Here is a 15,582-nt window from a genome sequence, read left to right as displayed (position 1 = left end):
AAGTTTTTAAAAAGTCAGTAAAATGTCAGGAACATTTTTATATATGGCTCTAATTAAAGCTAATAATGAGGCAGAGAATATTAGATTCCAATAAACATATTGCACAAGAGTAAACAAATTATTTGTTTGACTATCATGCAGGGGAATTATCAGCTCAGGAACCTTTATGGCAATGATGTATTACCCGGAATGCAGAATAACAAAAACAGCAATTTCTCAGGGCTGGCTTGCTGCTAGAAAATCTATACTTTAATAAGAGTAATGAGATGCTTCTTCATTCCTATGCCTGAAGAGAACAGAGATGATGGCATAATTATGTTATCAAAATATGCAGCAGAGGGAAAGGCATTTTTTGAGGAAGCTCGTAGCCAACAAATCCTCAGCAATAAAATAAACCAAAACAAATTTGATCTTGAGACACATTGAAAACATTAAATATAATGTTCACTGATGTGCTCATCTTGTTGAACTACATAGCTGCTCTAAAATGCATCAATGTCTTCAATTTAAGCTGTGTTATCTCATATCTCTGTATGATCCATTCTAGATCTGCTATAGCAGAATCAGGAAAGTTCCAGTCCTAAGCTAGGATTAATAGGAAAAAAATGTTGCATTATCTCAGTTGAATAATTTTTATTAGCCAACTACAGGGAAGAGATAAAGATAGGGCATTTTCCTGGGAAATTCATACAGATTGTGATGTGTGCTATAAATCCAATAATCATATTTTAATATTGTCTTCCTCCTAGAGCATACACATTTCTTAATTAAATGATTATTGTATATGTCTTTCTAGTAGATATAGCCATTGTCAGATTTTGTATCACTCAGGTAGTTTTGGTCTTCCTATAAACAATTCAATTTTTAATTAAAGGTCCGGAAGCAAACAGAAGCGATCAAAGTAAAAACACAAGACCATGTGCACTAGCCCATCGTTGTGTGCATGGAAGTCTTAATGAGGCCAGCACAAGTTCTGCATAAGAAATGATGGCAGGATATGGCTCATAAAATTCTATTGGAACAACACAGCACCAACATTCTCTTCATTTATTGAATGTCACGTAATCGCCAGAATGGACAATCACTGGGGAATGGATCCTTCAAACCCTCATTCACATGAGGTGAAATTCATAGCACCAACGCGCCATTTGTAAGTGATGAATTTTACTTGTGAGCAGTTCTCATTCCTGAGTGTAACAACAAGACATTGCTCTGATATAGCACTTTTTATCAGTGGACTTCAAAGCACTTTACAAAGAGGGTAGGTATTATCTCCATGTTTTACATATGGGGAAATGGAGGCACTGATAAACTAAATGAGTTGCTCAAGGTCACCCAGCAGGCCAATGGCAGAGTCAGGAATGAACCCTACCTCTTCTGAGTCCCATTCAATGTGCTATCCACTAGCTTACACTGCCTACTAATAAGGTTATAATAATAGAGTAGTTCTGTTGAAATAAGAACTGCTTATATGACTAAAGATTTGAAGATCAAGCCGGTGGCTAAAGACAAGACAATCAAGTTCAGTTGCATTGTGCTCCTCAACAAACTTCCTTATAAATAAGGCAAACAACACCTAAGGAATCTGTTTGTCAAGTAATTAAGTGTGACTAGTGTAGTATGCAAGAGTTAGGTTCATCATGAAAGGTGCTTTTTTATCATAGTTGTGGCTTCCACTATCAAATCCATGACTTGGAGCCCTTCTCTTCTGATAAATTCACTTTAATTTTCTCCTGGAAATAAAAAAACCAAGTGCCTTCACTTTTGGTGCTTTTTTTGTTTATTGAATATTGAAATTAATTTAGTCCCAGTCCCTCAAAGATATTTAGGTGCTTAACGTCTATTGAAATCAATGGAAATTACATAGTTAAATACCTTTCAGCAGGAGTAGTCAATAGGCGGAACGCAGGCCAAATCTGGACTGCCAGACGCTTTTGAACAGACCCCGAAATCTTTTTATTTACTTATTATCATTGTTATTGTTTTCTCTGGAGTCTTGACCTTGACTATACCTTGACCAAGAAATTTGGACCTTGACAAAAAATAATTCACAAGCCCTGCCTTTCAGGATCTGGGCCTTAGTGTCTGTGGAAAATGTTGGGATGACATCCCTGGAGAATGAAGTCACTGAATCATTGTAATAGATACAGCAGCAGGGCAAATTTCTGCTACAACAGCCTCTTCTCTGGATCAGCCACCTCTAACATGCTGAAGAGTATTCTGTCTCCATGGACCACTCAGTCCTTGGCTGAGAAAGTTGATAAATCATGATGAGGATGTCCATACCTCTGGGCAGATCAGAGACTCATCCATTTCTTCAACATGCTTTTAGAGTAATACTATTGTGCATGTGTATCGCTTTCTTTCATGCATAGATCTCAAATAACTTTATCCTGAGGGGAAAGTATCACGGTCCCCATTTTACAATCAGAAACAAAGAAGTGAAGTGATTTAACCAAGGTCCCACACCAAGTCAAGTGTCAGGAATTCAACCCAGGTCTCCATCGCTCTAACCATTGGATGTGTCTATCTCTCATGACTGAAGGGTTGTAGGAAATAGGCTTTGGAACTGCTTGACAGATTTCAATGTTTATATGGAAGTATGAAGGAAATGAAAGAATAAGAATAAGCCATATTGTACCCAGGCCTCTGCTGACTGAGTGCAGAGGGCACAAGGGACAGTCACAATCCTTGTTCATTCTCATGGAGTGTAAGGAATGAGCTACACTAGTACTCAGTGATTCCAGCCTCCTGAAGTGTACTGTGGGCTCATGTAGAGGATGAAAGATTACATACCACACCCTACCAAAAGGTGTCTGGCAGCTGCAGCCACACCCCTGTTACACTTGACTGGCCAAGCCACAATGCCTCCAAGAACTACCAGCAGCTGTTAAAAGCCAAAAACCGGCCCAATGTGTTTTCAACAGTAGGCTAAATCTGCCCCCAGGAGTTAACTATCTTGGGCCTGGTCTACACTAGGACTTTAATTCGAATTTAGCAGCGTTAATTCGAATTAACCGTGCACCCGTCCACACCAGGAAGCCATTTAATTCGACATAGAGGGCTCTTTAGTTCGAATTCTGTACTCCTCCCCGACGAGGGGAGTAGCGCTAAATTCGACATGGCTATGTCGAATTAGGCTAGGTGTGGATGCAAATCGAACTTAGTAGCTCCGGGAGCTATCCCACAGTGCACCACTCTGTTGACGCTCTGGTCAGCAGTCCGAGCTTCGATGTTCTGACCAGCCACACAGGAAAAGCCCCGAGAAAATTTGAATTCCTTTTCCTGTCCGGACAGTTTGAATCTCATTTCGTGGTTGGACATCGGGGCGAGCTCAGCAGCACCGGCAGCGATGCAGAGCTCTCCAGCAGAGGAGTTCATGTAATCTCTGAATGGAAAGAGGGCCCCAGCATAGACTGACCAGGAAGTCTTGGATCTGATCGGTGTGTGGGGCGAGGAGTCTGTGCTTTCGGAGCTGCGCTCCAAAAAACGGAATGCAAAGACCTACGAGAAGGTCTCCAAAGCCATGAGAGACAGAGGATACAGCCGGGATGCAACGCAGCGCCGCGTGAAAATCAAGGACCCCAGACAAGGCTACCAAAAAATCAAAGCGGCAAACGGAAACTACGGAGCCTGCCATCACTGCCCCACCAGTGACCATGGACTCTGACGATGGGACAGTGTCGACGGCCAGTTCCTCGGCGATGTTCACGGACGGGGAAGATGAGGAAAGGTTTGTGGAGGACGAGGCAGGCGACAGCGCTTACAACGCTGGTTTCCCCGACAGCCAGGATCTCTTCATCACCCTCACGGAGATCCCCTACCAACCCTCCCCGGCCGTTAACCCGGACCCTGAATCAGGGGAAGGAGCAGTCGGTAAGTGCTTTAAACATGTAAACTTTTATTCTTAATATAACAGGAATCTGAAGTATGTGAAAAGGAGGTCTCTATATATATGGGGATAGAACAGAAATCCTCCTGGGAGATCTCCACGAAGCTCTCCTGGAGGTAATCGAAAAGCCTCCGCTGGAGGTTGCTGGGGAGAGCTGCCTTATTGGGTGCTCCGTGGTAGCACACTTTTCCGCGCCAGGCTTTCATGAGGTACTCAGGGAGCATTGCCTCCCCGAGCACGGCTGCATAGGGCCCTGGTTTGTGCTGGCTTTCACGCAGCATGCGCTCTCTATCTCCTTCAGTGACTGTCCTCAGGGTGATCTCGCTCGGAGACTCCTGCATCTAATTAGGGGAATTACTGTAATGTTACGCCTGGTCCAAAGTATTTTTAAAAAATCTCCGGACAGACGGCGTAGCAGAGACTCAGCACGCTGCTGCGTGACAAGCGTAACGGAAAGCCAAAGAATCAAATGGATGCTCATGGAGGGAGGGGGGACTGAGGACGCAAGGTATCCCACAGTTCCTGCAGTCTCCGAAAAGCATTTGCATTCTTGGCTGAGCTCCCAATACCTGTACGGTCAAACACATTGTCCGCGGCGGTTCAGGGTATAGCTCGTCAATGTACAACCACCCCCCACCCCCAGAAGGAAAAGGAAAAAAAATCGTCTCTTGACTCTTTTAAATGTCTCCCTATGTGTACTGAATGCTGCTGGTAGACGCGATGCTGCGGCACTGTACTGTAGCATCCTCCACCCCCCCCTTATGGGTGGCTGACGGTGCAATATGACTGATATCCGTCGTCATCATCATCAGCCTTGCTGTAGATGGTGTAGTGCAATACGACTGGTACCCATCCTCGTCATCAGCCCATAAGTAGACGGCCTGCTAACTGTCTTCATCATAGCAACAGGGGGCTGAGCTCCATCAGCCCCCGCCCTTCATGTGTAAAGAAAAGATTCTGGACTGTCATAGCAGCAGGATGCTGTTTTCCTCTCCCACACACTGCTTAATGTCCTGTCTGGACAATCATAGCAGCTGGAGGCTGCCTTCCCCTTATTTCAAGTCACTGTTTCTTATTCCTGCATTCTGTATTACTTCAGCACACAAATCAGGGGACACTGCAACGGTAGCCCGGGAAGGCTGGGGGAGGAGGGAAGCAACAGGTGGGGTTGTTGCAGGAGCACCCCCTGTGAATGCCATGCAGCTCATCATTCCTGAATAATCTGACACAGAGCAGCTGTGCTCTCTGGTTCTCTGAAACACTGGATCTCTACTACACTAGCCCCATATTCTATGCAGGAATTATTCTATTTTTAGATACCATAAAGGAGGGATTGACTCAGGGAGTCATTCCCAGTTTTGTCTTTTGCGCCCCCGGCTGATCTCAGCCAGGGGCACCTATGACAGAAGCAGAAGGTGTAGTGCAATAGGACAGCTACCCGTCATCACCTTGCCAATTTACATTGGCGTGGTTGATGGTGCAATATGGCTGATAACCATCTCTGCTGTCATTCAAAAGCAAATGAATGCTGCTGTGTAGCGCTGCTGAATCGCCTCTGTCCGCGGCATCTAGTACACATACGGTGACAGTGACAAAAGGCAAAACAGGCTCCATGGTTGCCACGCTATGGCGTATGCCAGGGCAATCCAGGGAAAACGGGCTCGAAATGATTGTCTGGCGTTGCTTTCCCGGAGGAAGGAATGTCTGACTACATTTACCCAGAACCACCAGCAGCAATGAAATTTGCACCATCAGGCACTGGGATCTCAACCCAGAAGTGCAAGGGTCGGGGGACACTGCGATGGGGTAGAACAGGGGCAGAGTTTATGCTTTCAGGATTGCCTGCTGCAGGAGTGCGGACGAGATAGGTGCTGTGCATGGTGTTGTTCACAGACACAGACTAGACTGTGTTCATTGTTCGCAAAAATGTATCTTTGCAAGGAATTCACTCCCTTTTTCCCATCACACAGCTTCGACTGTCTCCAGACCTGCCACAGCATCCCCCTCACAGAGGCTGGCAAAGGTTAGGTGGCGAAAGAGAAAGACACGGGACGAGATGATCGCTGAAGTTATGGGCTGCTCCCGAGACGAGGCGGACCAGCAGAGCCAGTGGAGGGAGACCCTCTCTCTGTACCAGCGCTCACACAGCAAACGGGAGGAGAGGTGGCGTGAGGAAGACAAGCAGGCGACTCAAACGCTGCTTGGACTAATGAGGGAGCAAACGGACACGCTCCGGTGCCTTGTGGATGTTCTGCAGGACCGCAGCCAGGAGGACAGAGCCCCCCCGCAGTGTATCTGCAACCGCCCTCCCCCGCCACAAAGTCCCATACCTCCCGTCACCCAAAGTAACCAGAAGGAGTGGCGCCAGGGGCCGTGAAAACTGTAACTGCATCCCAGCAGAGTGCTCAAGTACCCAAAAGCTCTCATACCCTAATTTTTGAGAATTCCTTCCCTTCCTGACTCACCCTAGCCCCAATCCCAGTTTCATCCCCTGACTGTCTGGTTAATTATTAAAAATACTTTTCTGTTAATTACTGTTTCCGTCACGCTTTTTTACACAACGCTGCGTTTGAAGGGGTGGGTGGGTGGGGAAGGGGGTAGGGTATTGCATAGGACAGTCATCTTTAGCAGGGTACAGAGACGGGGGCAGGATCAGCAGCAGGTCACACACACAGTGCAGTCAGTAGGCACCCTGGTCAGTATGGGAGGTGGTTTGCAGGTTCTATGTGGGTGGGGGGGTACGTGACTTTGTAGCGGGTGAGGGGGGTTATGGATCTCATGCAATGGTCCCTGTCCTGGACCACAGAGCCACGCAGCAGAGGAATCTGTATCCGTCCTCCCCCGCCACAAGGCCACATAGCCCCCGCACACAGAGTCCCAAAAAGGAGGGATGGCAGGCTCTGTTGAAACAACCAGTCCGGCACTGCAGACCGCTCTGGGAGCAGGAGCCTGTCATTCCTCGAGTTTAGAGGCGGTCTTTACATCACCGCACACCCTACCCAGCACAGTCTGCGTCCCAGTTTCAACCCTTTAACGCAAAGTCATCAATAAAGAAACCTTTGTAAAGTCACAGTGGAACATGTGTTTTATTTTTAAACGTGTGTTGGAAGTGGGGGAAGCGGGGTGGACGGGGTATGTAACTGCAGATGCTAGTCAACGGTCACTTGGTAAAGAAACAGGGGCAGGTTCAGCTTCTCTGTAAAGAAACTGAACAGTCACAGGTCACGCTGCTCGCTGCTCGCTGGTACTTGAAGAGTTCCTTGTCACTGTGCAAGGCGCCTGCACAGAGCTTCACGAGCCAGGGCATTAGCGGGTAGGCTGGGTCCCCGAGGATCACTATCGGCATCTGCACATCCCCAAGAGTTATTTTGTGGTCCGGGAAGAAACTACCTTCCTGCAGGCGTCTAAACAGACCAGAGTTCCTGAAAACACACGTGTCATGAACCTTGTCTGGCCACCCGATGTTGATGTTGGTAAAACGTCCCCCATGGTCCACCAGTGCTCGCAGCACCATTGAAAAGTAGCCCGATTTCTCAGCAGCTGACTGTGGAAGAGGTGGACGATAAGGTGCGAGGAGTTGACAACGGCCATAACTGCAGCGGGCTCCGTGCTCGCAGTGCTGTGGCGCCCGCACTGTCACTGAGCAGAAAAGTGCACGAACAGATTGCCCGCAGGTGCTTTCGGGGAGGGAGGTAGGGCGTGATTGACGGTTCAATGATGACAGTTACCCAAAACCACCCTCGACACATTTTTCCCCCCAGCATGCATTGGGGGGAAATCCCAGAATTCCAATGGGCAGCGGGGAGTGCGGGAACTGTGGGATAGCTTCCCACAGTGCACCGCTTTCAAAGTCGACGCTTGCCCCGTTACTGTGGACTCACACAGTTGAATTAGTGTATTTAGTGTGGATACACAAATTCGACTTCATAAGGTCGATTCCACAAATTCGACTTAAGTTGATTCGAAATAGTCTTGTAGTGTAGACATACCCTTGTATGTTCACCACTTCCCCCTACAGAATAGGCTCAGAATCGCTCAGCTCTGTGTCATTAGCCCTATATTACAAACAGTTACCAGCGATTCTCCATTGACTGAGGTAGTCAGTACCTAGGCTTTTGAAGTACAGCATCTGAATTATCTTCATGAAGTTGTAAATAGTCACCAAGTGAAGCAAGCTTCCCATCGTAAAACTGTCCACAGATCTGTTACAGTACTGTGCCCTTTGGCTGAATTGTAAAAGTAAAGCAAAAACTAGTAGAAATTTTAAAAAAATTTCAATGCAAATAGTCTCTTTTGTAAGCAAAAGTTAGGCTACCTGTTATTCTAATAATGCAAAATTTATAAAAGCAAAAATTGTGTAAGGCAAGTAAAAAAACTGTGTAAAAAGTTGTTGCAACCTTGTGTTAAATATAAAATATAAACTTTAGTCTAAATAAAAGTAAAAAAAATAAAATATCAAAATAACCTATATATAAACAAAATGCAGCTGTTGCTTATTATTGTATATAACACAAATATAAATGCTTGCTATAATTATTTACCTGTAAAAAAAACCTGCCTAAAAAAAACCAACCCTGTGTCCTAGTGCACTCTCTTCCTCTATGCAATTGCTTAAAAATAAAGTATCTAACTTTGCTGTACCCAACCAAAAAATAAAAACTGTGTTTTTCTCCAACAGAGTTTAACGGACGTTAGCAACTCTACAGCTCGCACTACTGGATATTGACAAGATTCAGGCAGATTCCTCACTTGCCCACATCTCTTCCTATGAGACATAATTATGTTCTGCAGTTAGTGAGTCAGGCCTTTTAGTGGCTGTAGGACAGGAGCAGTCAATCATATCAGAGCCAAATTAGCAACGAGTAGGAGTGTACAGCAAATGGCTGCGATACATTGCAGTTGTAACACTACACAGGGAAAAAAGTGCATATGAGGAAAAACTAGTGATCAAGACTGAATCAAAAAAAAGAAAAAGGCCGACCCAAGAGGAAGTATTAAGATGTAATAAAGGAAGACATGCTAGCATGTGGTGAGAGCATATGACATTGAACAGAGCATGCTGGAGGGAGCGAACACAGAGCAGATGCTATTTGATGAGATTAACACCAGGAAGAAGAACTGAGAAGAGGATCAGGCCCAGTGTTGAACAATCAGATGCATTGTGGGGGTATTACATCTCCTTCTGAAGTCAGTCATTATCCACTGTTAGAGATAGGGTTCGTCTGTTCTGAAGTGTTATAGCAATTCCACTCTAACAACGGCCTTAAGGTTTTCAGTGAGAGAATTTTTCTATGAGTTTACCGCCAAAATAGCAAATTTTCACTTTTCTTTCTTTTAGATAAAGGGAAAATATATAGTATTCCCAAATTTGATTTCATATTGTTAATGCTGGCATAACTCTGTGGACTTACTTGAGTTACTCCTCATTTATGTTGGTGAGAGATCAGAATCAGACCTGAGTTGTGTTTTGTGAATTGGTTCCTCATTCCTTGGGATTTTAATGGTCCTTTTTCTAATCTCTTGCCAAATCCCGAGGCTCTGATTTACACTACCACTTAAGTCAATCTCACTTATGTCGTTCAGGGGTGTGAAAAAGACACCCCCATGAGCGATGCAAGTTACAGTGATAGACGTGCTGTCCACACCTCTTGCGGAGGTGGAGTAATTATACCTCAAGGCAAATGCCCACTGACTTCCACTGCTATGTAAAAACTGTGTGAGGAGCTCAGTTTTTGGCCAATCCCCTGACAACTTACATGATCAATACCATTCTCTGTAGACAAAAAGGAAAACAAGTCAATGATTTCAAGGAGGGTTGTGCAGGGAAGGTCAAACAACATCAAGGTCCATTACAATCCCCCTGCTATTCAAACTCTGAATAATGTAGAAGTTCAGGTTTGGCTTTATTAATACATATGATATTTTTAGCTAGAGAAAATATTTTTGCACATTACTTCATAAACATGCTCAGTCATTTCACCTATCTGCACAACGCCTTCAATTAAATGAACCCAAACCACTTTGCAATACATGATTTTAGAAGATTTAAAACAATATAACTAAAAATACAACCTCAGCTTTATTTTTTTTAAGTGAAAAGTTTCAGCTGGTTATAACCAGAGACTGAAGTCCCTTATTTAACCACAGAACAGGCCGCTGGGTTGGGGGGAGGGGAAACTTCTATTCCATTGTGCCTCAAACTAGTTCCAAAGAGAATATCTGTTACATGAAGATAGCTCCAGTCAACCCATCCCTTAGCCTCTCTGCTGAGATTACCATGTGGCAGATGTTATGTTATAGGCAGACACCTAGAGCTTGTACAGCATTAGATTGTGATATCTTCTTATGTGGAGTTAGATTGTGAATTCACTGACTCATTTCACAACATCAGACAAAAGTTTCAGTGACCCCTAATATTAGGTGCCTCAGTTTTGGAGTCCTCAACTTCAGACACCTAGTAGAGTACGGTAACATTTTGCAGGAATGATAACATATGTAGGTGTCTCAGTCTTGTCACCCAGACACTGAATAATTCTCATCCCTTCCTCCCATGTCCAGAGCTGTGTGCTGCCCCCTCATTCTACTGTTCCCTTCCTCCTACGTCACTTCATTCCCCTCCTCCCTGGGACCCCATACCAGTGTTTCCCATTCTCACCACACACCCCATGCCAAGGGCTCTATATGCACCCTCATTCCAGTCTTATTTCTTTTCTTTCTGTCTGGAAGCAAAGTTATTCCAGGCATCAGCCTGGGAGGGTGAACAGACCAACAGAAATGCCATCAACTTGAGTGACAAGGTGGGTGAAGCAAAATCGTATTGGACCAACTTCTGTTGGTGAAAGAGAAGCTTTTAAGCAACAGAGAACTCTTATTCAACTTGAGTGTAAGGTCTCACAAGTTTGGCCAATTAGAGAACGAGCTGAAGTCAGGGACGACATGATTATATTTTATGAGGCACAAAGAGGGGACAAGTACAGCTACAGAATAGTCATCTTTGCCTGCTGTTGAGTGGAGAGGACATAGCACTGAAATAGCTCCAGTTAGCAAAGAGCTTCACATCTATCATGGGAGTCAGAATGTTACCCAAACACTGCATCTGCATTACACTAAAAAATGTTTCTTTCCTAAGATGTCTCCTATTCAAGTATTAACCAAACCTAGCTCTGCTTAGCTTGGAAGATCTAAGAAGATCAAATCCAGAAGTTGCACAAAACTGTGCATGCCTCCCAAATATCAGCCTTGCTTTCTCTCTCTCTCTGTCTTAGGGTTTTTGGTTGTCACACATCATAGTATCCAATGGCTTTCCATGAGTGGAAACTTCCTGGGTCCAATGTATAGGGCATTGGACTGAGCTCCATTGCTACCTTGGCCACTGACCTAATGGGCAAGTCACTTCCCCTTCCCTGCAACTCCATTTCTCCATCTGTAAACAGGAGACAATGACACTTTCCTTGTAAAGTGTTTTGTGATATCTGCTATAGAGTGGCTAAGTAATAATAAACCACAGGGTCAGCTTACAGCAAACAGTGTGAACTCTAATGAAATAAACAAGTTCTCCCCAATCTGGATAGTTTAAGACATCATCTCCTGTGAGCTATCACAGGCAGCATTTGAAATAATAGTGTAGAGTATTATTATTAAAGTTTACAGACAGTGTAATTTGGATTTCCTGAGGCTGCATGAATTTGACTATTAATTTACAAGGGACTATGTAAATGTTAGGCTGAGAACATGCAGGTTACAAAAAATGCAGCATTGCAGCATCACAACATATGCAGTATCAGTCTTGCAATTAATGCAGCATTGCAGAAGATAATATGCATCCCTGTATCTTTTACATCTGCTTTTGCTCTTCAGATCATTCTCACTCTCGCCTTTCAAAGGGGATGAGAGAAGAAAATCTGAGGCAAGAACATGCTGATAATCAGGGACCCAAAGACTTACAAAGCAGAAGCACCAGAGCCTGAACATGACAACAATCTATAGGACCCTAATGAATATAATTGTTCCGAAGAATACACAATACCATTTTATATTGGCATATTTAGAAAAACTCTCTGACAACGTCTTTCCATTTCAGATGAAAAACTGAGCTCCTGTCCTATCTCAGACACATTAGTCATTGTTATGTCAGATCAAGAGCGACCCATGAAAGTCACTGATTAAAGAAAAAAGAAAAGATTTCCTTTGATTTTTCCATTTCTAAATTATCTAATGTAATTATTTCAAATTTCCAAGGGCAGCTCACTATATTCCACATGTATTTCTTTAGAATGTGTTACACTAGTCTCTGTATACATTCTGCACATTCTAGCTCCTTAGCTGGGGTGACTTTTAGCTCTTCTTTAACAAAATCATTTAAGAGATATTTTGACAATAAAATTAGCTGGCAAAATGTATTACCAGAAGTATTGATTTTCCTCCTCTGAATGCTTGTATTACTCAATTTCTTTATTTATTGGTCTCCTGCTATTAACTTGGAGTTATTTCTACTGAAGATTCACAACTGGTGTTATAGCACTGGCTCTGAGCCAGTGGGTACTTGCAACATGTAATTCAGAATTCTGAATACAGTAAATCAGGGGTAGGCAACCTATGGCATGCATGCCGAAGATGGCACACGAGCTGATTTTCAGTGGCACTCATGCTGCCCGGGTCCTAGCCACCAGTCCGAGGGGCTCTGCATTTTAATTTAATTTTAAATGAAGTTTCTTAACCATTTTAAAAACTTATTTACTTTACATACAACAATAGTTTAGTTATATATTATAGACTTATAGAGAGAGACCTTTTAAAAAACGTTAAAATGTATTACTGGCACGCAAAACCTTAAATTAGAGTGAATAAATGAAGACTTGGCACACCACAACTGAAAGGTTACCGACCCCTGCAGTAAATAATTCAGTTTTAGGAAGATTTGGGGTATTGTACAAAGCACACACAGTCCTGCAATTACTTCTCTTATTGAAACAAGTCATATTTTGATACTCACAGTTCAAATCACTGTTCAATCAGACCGTGGGCATGTTAGCAGATATGTCAAATTTTGTTGGAAAAATTGAGAAAGTTTTGTTTGCCTGATGGCCAGAGTTTTGAATAGAAGTGGTCAAAAATGCAGCAAGGGACTTAATGAGCATGGCCCACACCCTAAAGACACCCAACATCCATTGAAACCAATGGGAGTTAAGCACTTGGATACCTTTGAGGATCAGGATCCGTGCGCCTTTCTGTAAGCATGTGAGTAGTCCCAGTGAAGTCAATGCTGTTTACATGCTTAAGGTGAGGAACACCTTTAAGTATCTTGCTGAATCTGGAACATGAGTGACAAGACTAGAGTCCAACTGAGTTCTTGGGAACCAGCTGGAATAGGTCTCAGGGGAGCCTCAACACTATTCAATCCATGCAATGAGCAGCGGTTTATCCTCCTTCAGACAGATTATTTGGGAAATATTGGGACAATTTAATCCCTGATGCAACTAGGTTGCAGTTATGCCAGGGATAAGTTGGTCACATTCGTCAATGATATGCTGCTCCTCAACCTCCACCCTCTCCATCTCTTCATTGGATTAAGGCCCTTATGCCATTTTGCACTGGATTGTTTATCAGGTGGTCCAAGCCCAGGAACACTTGCCGGACCTAAGTCCTTGAGCAGTAAGTCACAACCCATCTGTAAGAAGTAAAGTGGCCAAAAACTAATCCTGGGATTTTCAAAGGAGTCTCATGAAGTAAAGTGCCCTAATCCCATTGGGAAATTCAATGACAGTCAGGCAGCTAACTCTCTTAGGCTACTTTGGAAGCCTCAACCTAGGTGACAAGATGATATTAAGGGGGTCTCAGTTGCTTTCTATTAAGAAAAGACAACAAAAATTTTATGCAAGATAAGCCTCTTGAAGAGGCCATTACTATGTTTTAATGCTTACTAGATTCTTTTGGTTACAATCAAGGGTTCCCACCTGAAAGCATCTTCAACTATGCTGCTGTGTATATCAACACTAACAATAGAGTCTGCCTTTGAAGGAGAATATGCATGCATCAGCAATAGCTCAGCCACATAGAGTTCTCAATAGACTTCTGCAAGGTATGTACTCCCTTTAGCTCCAGTTATAAAAAAGGAGTCATGACAGTTAATGCAGAATCATTGCTGAGCTTCAGACTTCCATTGGCTTTCCCACTGCAAATCAAAGACATCAGCTAGAAGTGCAATTAACCTAGATCCAAATTAGACTAGTGGGGGGAAATGTTTCTTTGCATCAGTCTCTTGTTTAAGAAATGGAATCATCCATATGTAAGTGTACACTTTTCTCCCCTTCCTCTGACAAAGGCAAGTCAATAAAAAAAGGAAAACACTGCAAAGAAAAGGCATGTTACTTTTTTAATAGGCACTTACGTAAAGCTGAGTGCAAAAGTTTGGTGCCAGTGAGCAGATGAGTTAAAGACAAGTGCAAATAAAGGACCAGATCCTAAAACTTAATACCAGTTTTCAAGTGTGACCTACTCATGTGTTTGCAGAATTGGGCCAAGATTCTGAGCTATATCCTTAGCAGGAGTAAATCAAAGTATCTCTCCTGAAGTAAAGAGGGCTGGTGTAAATCAGCGTTACTGTGGATTTACCAAAGAGTTCAGCATCCAGAATTGAGACCATATTTTCCAAACAGCTCAGATCCAATTTAAGGCACCAAGGTAAGTGGTCAGTTTTGTTAAACAGGCTCAGAGCATTGGCCATTAGGGTCAAAATGGGAGCCAAGCACTTTTGAAATTCTACCCCTTATTTAGGTGCCTAAATGGGAGCAGAGATCTTTGGAAAATTTAGTCCCATGCTGAGCACTTAAAAATATAGCCTAATGGTCCTGAGCCCCACTCCATGGATCTACATTCAGTTCCTGGGTTTACTAAAGATTGTGTGACTTTAGAAAAGTCACTTAATCACTCTCAATGCTGTATCTGACAAAAAATGGTGATAGCAATATATCCTCTGTCTATTTTGACTGAAATGTTTTCAGATCAGGACTTTTCACGGCATATGGTCATTGTCTTCCACAATGGGGTCCCGATCTCCACTGGCACTTCTACAGGCTAGCACACAGTATAACTAATAATAATTGAAGTCAATGGCAAACTGTCTTTGATGTCTCCAGCCTTGAAATCATTGTTCTCCATTTTGTCTGAGAAGCAGCCCTTCCAGGAATAACTTCACAGCGCGGCAGCATGTGGAGTACGCAGAACTGGCAAGAGAAGCAGCCACACTGAGCGTGTATTGTAACCACTTTTCAAAACTGTTTTTAGTTCAAGGAGGTTCAAAAGCCATCAAAGTCGCTATCAAAGCTAGAAGGAAAGACAAGCTATTCTGGACTGCTTTGGCACTAAAAAAAGATTATTTTCCCCAACTTGTGCTACTTTCCACGTGCCAACTTTCAGCCCGGTTCAACTGAAAACAGATGGCACAGCCAGGAAATATGACCACTGACCCTTAAACATGATGCTATAATTTGGAAGCACCAAGGTAACAAAGAGGTGATTTTTCTTCACTTCCCAGCTATACCATTTGGATTTAGGGCAGGTATGATTCTTTTCCCTTTAGGATGTGGCTCAGCTGTGGAGACCTGACCCCTTGCATTGTTTATCTTGCTGTATGACTCACAAGGACAATTGACCAGCCCCTCTGAATATAGTGTGGGTAATTGAATAGCTCT

At 43.5% G+C, this 15,582-nt stretch overlaps 1 long non-coding RNA gene across 6 annotated transcripts in view; it reads left to right on the top strand.

Annotated features, from left to right (window-relative positions):
* Positions 1–15,582, top strand: part of LOC120396712 — a 55,008-nt gene that overhangs the window by 36,616 nt on the left and 2,810 nt on the right. Inside the window, exons 4-6 of one of the 6 annotated variants that reach the window (XR_005593313.1) lie at positions 875–1,150; positions 8,571–9,059; positions 11,750–12,020. The exons of 1 other annotated variant lie outside the window; for it this stretch is intronic. This is a non-coding gene — a long non-coding RNA (uncharacterized LOC120396712). Of the gene's footprint in view, positions 1–874; positions 1,151–8,570; positions 9,103–11,749; positions 12,021–13,836; positions 13,971–15,582 lie in introns of those variants that run through there. 4 more of the 6 variants (XR_005593314.1, XR_005593312.1, XR_005593307.1 and 1 more) reach the window with 4 other exon arrangements.

Source organism: Mauremys reevesii, linkage group 2, assembly GCF_016161935.1.
Source record: "Mauremys reevesii isolate NIE-2019 linkage group 2, ASM1616193v1, whole genome shotgun sequence".
NCBI classification, from domain to species: domain Eukaryota; kingdom Metazoa; phylum Chordata; order Testudines; family Geoemydidae; genus Mauremys; species Mauremys reevesii.
The sequence above is the reverse complement of the archived record's forward strand: the minus strand, read 5'-3'. Positions and strand labels throughout refer to the sequence as shown.